This window comes from Alligator sinensis, unplaced genomic scaffold (assembly GCF_000455745.1).
Source record: "Alligator sinensis unplaced genomic scaffold, ASM45574v1 scaffold389_1, whole genome shotgun sequence".
In the NCBI taxonomy this organism is placed as follows: Eukaryota; Metazoa; Chordata; order Crocodylia; family Alligatoridae; genus Alligator; species Alligator sinensis.
In genome coordinates, this window is record NW_005841951.1 from 196,447 (window position 1) to 203,154 (window position 6,708).

The 6,708-nt window shown below is 47.2% G+C and overlaps 1 protein-coding gene across 8 annotated transcripts in view; it reads right to left on the bottom strand.

Moving 5' to 3' along the window:
• TANK (TRAF family member associated NFKB activator) overlaps positions 1–6,708 on the bottom strand; it is a 49,347-nt gene that overhangs the window by 37,865 nt on the left and 4,774 nt on the right. For 3 of the 8 annotated variants that reach the window (XM_025199944.1, XM_025199943.1, XM_025199946.1), the window contains exon 1: positions 5,905–6,333. The exons of 2 other annotated variants lie outside the window; for them this stretch is intronic. The gene's annotated coding sequence lies outside the window, so the exon portion shown is untranslated. Of the gene's footprint in view, positions 1–5,506; positions 5,614–5,904; positions 6,338–6,708 lie in introns of those variants that run through there. 3 more of the 8 variants (XM_006020341.3, XM_006020335.3, XM_006020340.3) reach the window with 3 other exon arrangements.

A 6,708-nucleotide genomic window follows, 5' to 3' on the forward strand; every position in this document is an offset into this window, starting at 1 on the left:
AGCCTTCACAAGAGAAGGCTGAGGGGGGACCTTGTGACCGTCTATAAACTCACTAGGGGGGACCAGAAGGGTTTGGGGGAGACCCTGTTTCCCCCAGCGCCCCCCGGGATAACAAGAAATAACGGCCACAAGTTGTTGGAGAGTAGGTTCAGATTGGACATCCGTAGGAACTACTTCACAGTTAGGGTGGCTAGGATCTGGAACCAACTTCCAAGGGAAGTGGTGCTGGCTCCTACTCTGGGGGTCTTTAAGAAATGGCTTGATGCCTACATGGCTAGGGTCACTTGAGCCCAGTTTCTCTCCTGCCTAGGCAGGGGGTCGGACTTGAAGATCTACAAGGTCCCTTCCGACCCTACTTCTATGAAAAACATATACCTACATATATTAAACCTGTAAGCAACATACGTCAACTTCGCCAAAAAACTAACCCTTACAGAAATCTTTTTCTTCATACAGAACCCATGAAAACCCGTTACCTCAGTAACCACCTGAAACTCTCTCTACTTCCCATCAATCTTCTCTGTTGATTTAGTGAAACAAGCGTCTAGTCCTTCTTCCTCCACTTCTACTCTGCCTCTTCCTCTCCGATCTCTTCCTTGTCCAGATCAATGTAATATTTCAGTTCATGCAGCCCCAGCTTCAGGCACTCTCATTCAGTGAAAGCCAACCTCTTAAACATCCAGCTATTTCTTACTTTCTATAAACTAGTTGTAACACATACTAATAAAGTTCTTAATAACATTTCGTCCGGTCCATTTGGTATGACAGGTTTATTTTGGTGACACTCAGGAAGCAGTGGACCCATTCTCACACCCCCTTTACATATGCATACTCCCAAAACACGTCCCACCATTTCTTCTTCCCTGCAACTCCCCATTCGGCATCTTGATGAGCTTGTCAAGCCCTATCCGTGTTGTACTTCTCTCACCAGCAAGACGCTTCTTACAACTATCCATTCTAGGTCAGCATGTTCCCTTTTTAGTGGTTTACCTGCCACTACTCCCCACACCTTCTTCACTTGTTCTTCTGTGAAGTTTCGCACCAGCACCATCCTGTCTCTCTCCCTTACCACTTTCATCAATTTCTTATGATCCTTCAGGATCTCCAGCCCTATCTTCCCTATTTTATACCTCTGCACGAATCCTTCCATCCTGACCTAATGAATCACTGGCTACCATGCCCATGGACTCTTCAAAGAGGTCTAATATACTCCCCATTTCCTCAGAATTGTAGCTGGGTGAAGTCAGGTGACATGTGCTGCTTTCCCCTCTCCTTCCGTTTCTGCCTTGAATATTGCACTAACATATTTTGCATGGACAAACAACCCCAATCCAACAGTCCCCATCTGTCCGTTACCCCCCCCAAATCTCTCTTGCTTTGTACAGTTCAGCTCTAGCCAACCTCTCTCTTCTGGCATTCCAGAAGAACACACATTTCCCCCTGTACTTTTGCTGTCTGCTGCCATGTTACTAGGAATACAAATTCCATATATAGAATAATTGTCTGTAACACAGCCTTAAATGATGCCACTTTTCTGGCAAAGGACTGTGTCCTTCCAGACCATAACCAAAGTATTTGCCATAGCCTTGCCATCATCCTTTCCCATGCTATATTACCTTTCTCCTCAGCATCCATTGAAATCCCTAGCACTCTGATTTCTCTCTCTTATTTGAAGGCCCAACTTCTTCAAGTCCCTTCAGTTCCCCACTCATGGTGCTTTTTGATCTATTTAGTTTAGCCCCCATCACTTCTCCATACTTTGGTGTATGCTTTAGCACCATTTCCACTGAAAATCTGTTTCTAGCCACTACATTTATATCATCCATGTTACCTTTCTCCCTCCTGGTATATTTACTCTGCTTATGATCTTGTCTTTTCTAATTTTTTGTGCTAATGGTGACATGCCCCACACAAATAGTAGTGGTGACAGGGGACACCCTTGTCTCACCCCTATGTGGATTTTGAAGGCCATTTAGGTGTCCATTAATTTGGACTTGACTATCCACTTCTCTATACAATAATTTTATTCAACATATACATTTCTCTGGGAAACCCATTTTTCCAAGCATCTCAAATATGTAATCATGATCAACTCTGTCATATGCTTTTTCTAAATCTAGGTTTGCTATAGCTGTGTTTGTTTTCCTCTCTCATATCTAGGACAGTGCATCTCTGAGCACTCTGATTGCTTTGGAGATCCTTTTACCTGGTACTGTGCATACTTGGTCTTCATGTATTATCTTCTGGAGGTTTTTCCTCATCCTCAAAGCCAGCATCTTGGCCATTGACTTATAGTTAAGGGGGCTACCGGACCTCCCCCCCAGATTTATTTTCCCTGCTATGGCAGTGGGAAGGGGACAAATTCAAGCAAACCTCCAATAATTAGATTCTATATATGGAAAATTCAAATTTATAATTTTTCCATATACAGAATCTAATTATTGGGGGGTCATCTTATAATCAGGGACATATCTATTTTAGCAAATACGGTAACTAAATGCTCTATAAAATAATGGAAAGGCCAGCACATTTACCATAGAGATGCACAATATGGTAAGGGTACTTAAAGGAAATAACGAGTTAAGATTCTCAAAGCAGCATTAGCCAACCAACCCTCTTTAAGTTGGACTGTCAAGTACGTCTAAGCCTCCATGAGACAATCAAACAATGTTTCAAGATGTTACATAGAGCTCTGATGCACCATTTAGTACAAAGTATCAAACACAAAATGCTCACCTAGAGTGGAATCATAAAGCCTCCACTTATTTACACCAGCTGAACAGCTGTCTCCTTTTATTTACACATGAAACAGAACATATAATCATGTAGGACAGAAGATCTGTTGACATTTCTATGAACCTAAATCTCATATTCTCACACTATATAAAAATATGCCATTTCAAAATGTAATCATTGGGGTTTGTTTGGTTTTTTTTTTTTAAAGATTCCCATTAAAGCAATAACGTTTGAGAGTAATTCAGTTCAATATTTCCCAGTCTTTGCTATCAACTTCTCTCTGAATCACCACTACCAGGAATCCCAGCACTCTGAAATATCACTTCATCAATACCAATATCTACTGCTAGAAGGGGACTACTAATTCTCCCCTGGTGACAGTGAATGACTGAGAAGGGCTACTAAACCTTCCCACATAAAAGAGTTGTTATCCAAAAGGAGAATCCTGTTCCATTAAAATAACCCGGGGGGGGGAGTTGAAGGGCAAAGTCACACACAGAAAGCAAGTCTTTAGAGCATGGCTATGCAGGCGGTCGGACTCGATGATCTATTGAGGTCCCTTGCGACCCTAACATCTATGAATCATGGGGCCTTCCAGGAGTTAGAACAGGGGTGGGCAAAATGGCAGATACACTGGTGGCTGAACTCCATTTCCCAGCAGGCCTGCCCACGTCACTGCAGATGGTTTCCATGGGGGCCCCAGCAGCAGCTGGGCTGTAACAGCACAGGGTCAGGGTTTCCATAGGGACTGGCCCCAGCAGTGCTGGCAGGGCGTGTGGCTGCGCAGGGAGCTGCTGCAGGGCTGGAGCTGGGATCTTGCGGCAGTGACAGCATGGTCGGAGCCAGAGCGTGCAGGCAGCATATGGCAGCTCTGCCCTGGCTCTGGACCATGCTGTCACTGCCACAAGATCCCAGCCCAGGAGCAGCTCCCCGCCGAGTCACACAACTTGCCAGCACTGCTGCAGCTGATCTCCAAAAAAACCCTAGTCCCATAGTGTCACAGCCCCACCACTGCTGGGGTGTTCATGGAAACCTGTTGCAGCAACATGGGCAGGGGCTGCTTCAAAATGGAGTCTGCCATGGGTCTGATCTGGCCCATGGGCTGGACTTTGCTCACCCCTGAGTCAGAGCAAACATACACACTGCTCTTCCAAACTGAGGAGTTTATGCTCTTTTCTAACTACAGTACAATAAAACTAATGTAGTAATACAAAACGGTGCATGCATCTACAGTTACATTGCATTTTCCAATCGCACAAGCAAGTACACTTTTGAAACTTTATACAAATACTAGCCATTTGCCCGTCAACAATGATGGGTGGTTGGGGTGGGGGGGTGGGCTGGGATGGAGCACTGCCACCTAATGCCCCATGCTGCCACTGTTCTGCCTCTTGCAGGACGGGGGTGGGGGAGCCGAGGCCAGCAGTCCTCAGCGCAGCTTTGGAATCATGGCGGTGCTCCCCCACACTTGGAGCACTCTGATTGGCTGCTTCCGTCAGCCTATCAGAGCGTGAATAAAGCGTTATGGACAAACAGACAGACAGACATGCTTAGGCTTTTATAATATTAGAATTACACGATTGTGTAATTAAATACTCTATTGAAAACACATATGCGGGAGGAGGTAAAATTAAAGTCAAGTGACAACCTTAAGGCACCACTGTGGCCTTAACACTTCTTATGCACAGCTGTGTTTTATATGGAGATATTATAATTTAGTTCAATTGTGCTATGGAATAGCACAATAGTATGATAATGTACAGCAATGAAAAATGGCTGTAAGTACCAAATCAAGTCAGTCACATTTTTGATGAAGCAGTGGGAGGTTTTCAGATACCACAATGATGGTGACTACATTAAAAATGACAGAAAAGAGAACAAAACGCTTGGGCCTGTGTCTGTAGTCTCTCCCCACACACACCTCCCACTCATGCTGTGGTGCACAGCTCCATGAAGAGAGCCGCTAGTCAGTCAACCGCTCTGCAGGATACCATGGAGTAAGCAGAAGACTTCATTTCTCTCTCCAGATACCTACTAATTCTGCCAGGATCCCAACAACAGGGAAGTTGCACACCATAAGCGGTCCTGCCTGCAACACCCCCAAAGCTTTCTGAAAAGTGAAGCACACACATTTTCGTAGTTTTACATCAGAATATTGGCACTATCCAGAAGCAAACTCTTCTCTGCATTTTTTTTTCCTGATCATCTTTTCGGTTTCATCCACTGGGTTTTTTCAAAATTAAAACAAAAACATTTCAAGTGTAGCTCATCCTCAGATCACCTTCAGAGTGGGAGCAACTGCTGAAGTAATGTCTTGTCAACAAGACAGAGAGGGTTTGTCATTCCTGAGTCAGAAATACACTGAAAGCCTCCAGGACCCGGGCCCCTTCAGCCCTGCCACAAGGCAGAGAGACCCCACCACCCGCACCTTCAACGCTGCCACAAGGCAGAGAGACCCCACCACCCGCTCCTTGAAAAACAAAATTAAATATCTCCTTGACTCAGTCAAGGCATCCCAAGGGGACCGCACCGTTGAGGCCCGGAAAGCAGCGATGCCAGTTTTCCCCCGGCTGTTTCTTGTGCTACAACTTCCCCGAAGTGGAGAAGTCTCCTGCCATTCACAACTTCCCAGCAGAAACGGAGCCCGGTTCAACTCTCCTGTCGTCCGAGGGACCCCCCGCTCGGCCCGTCGGACGGGGCAGGGAACAAGCTCCCCTTCCCCTCGTGTCCCCGCATCGGGAGCCGCCGAGAGAAGAGCTGCTCCACTCACCCCGGGCAGCCGGACCTCCGCCTCCCCGGTGCCCCCAGCGCCCAGTTCCCTGCCTCCCTCCGTCCCCAGACACTTCCGCCTCTGCAAGCGCGGAGGGAAGCGAGCTCTTCCCCGGCAGCTACGTGTCTCCTGCCCTGCTCTGTGCGCTCAGCCCCGGGGCAGGGAGGAGGTTCCCCACAGCCCGAGACACAAAGGGCTGAAGGGAAGCGAAGCAGAAGGAAACGCCGGAGCAGGAGGAGCGAGAGGAGTCGCCGCGCGGCTGCGGTGCTGACCCCCCGTCCAGGCGCGCCCGGCTCGGCTCGGCTCCTGGCCAGGCCCGGGCACTGCAGCTGCAGCTGCTCCGGCGCCGGCACCGCGCAGGGGGTGCAGAGAAATGGTTACAAGCGAGTCAAACTTACGAAGTCTTCAGTGAGCAGACAGCCCTTCTCGCACCAGCGCTGCTCCCCTGACTCACTCCGTCTGAGCGGGCTGAACTCAGGAACCTGCATTTGCTTCCTGTTTTGTCCCAAACACCCAAGCCATGTGACGGAGCACAGCCCGGCTTCACGGCTCTGCCCTTTCACCACGGGTTCAGAGGTTGCGAGCTAGTTAAACAAGTCTGGCAAACATCTCTATTGCAGCATGGCCGCGGAAAGCTTCTTGCTGGCACTTTTCATAGAGCAGGAGAAGGACTGCCTCAGTGCCTCCGGCTGAAAACCTCACTTCCCCAGCTCTGCCTTCCCTACCCACTTCAACTATCTGCCGGTTTTCTGCCTAGCTGCTCCCTCACCCCATTGAGAGGCTGCACTTCATTGCCGCATGGAGAGATCTCTAGATGCGTGCCTTTGTACAACAGCAGTGATGTGATAAATACATGACATGATACTTTGATGATCCACAGCACTCGCCATCCAAGGATTTTAAAAAGAAAGTGTCCTTTAATTTTTAATTCAACACTTTATTTTTTTTTTTTTTTTAGAAAAATAGTTCTGTTTCTGAAATCAGTTCTAGGGTGATTCTTTTTGAATGGCAAGTTAATAATTTCATTTGCTACAGTTGAACAGTAATAACTGTAGAGCCAAAGTTGCAATTGAGTTTCCATTGTAAGTTTATTGCTCTTGCTTTGTACTACTTTCTTCTTATGGACCTTAGGATGGGAAAAAGAGTTGGTGGCAGTAGATCCAAGGCTTTCCCCCCTTTCTTTTTCCTGTGGACTTCCTGAG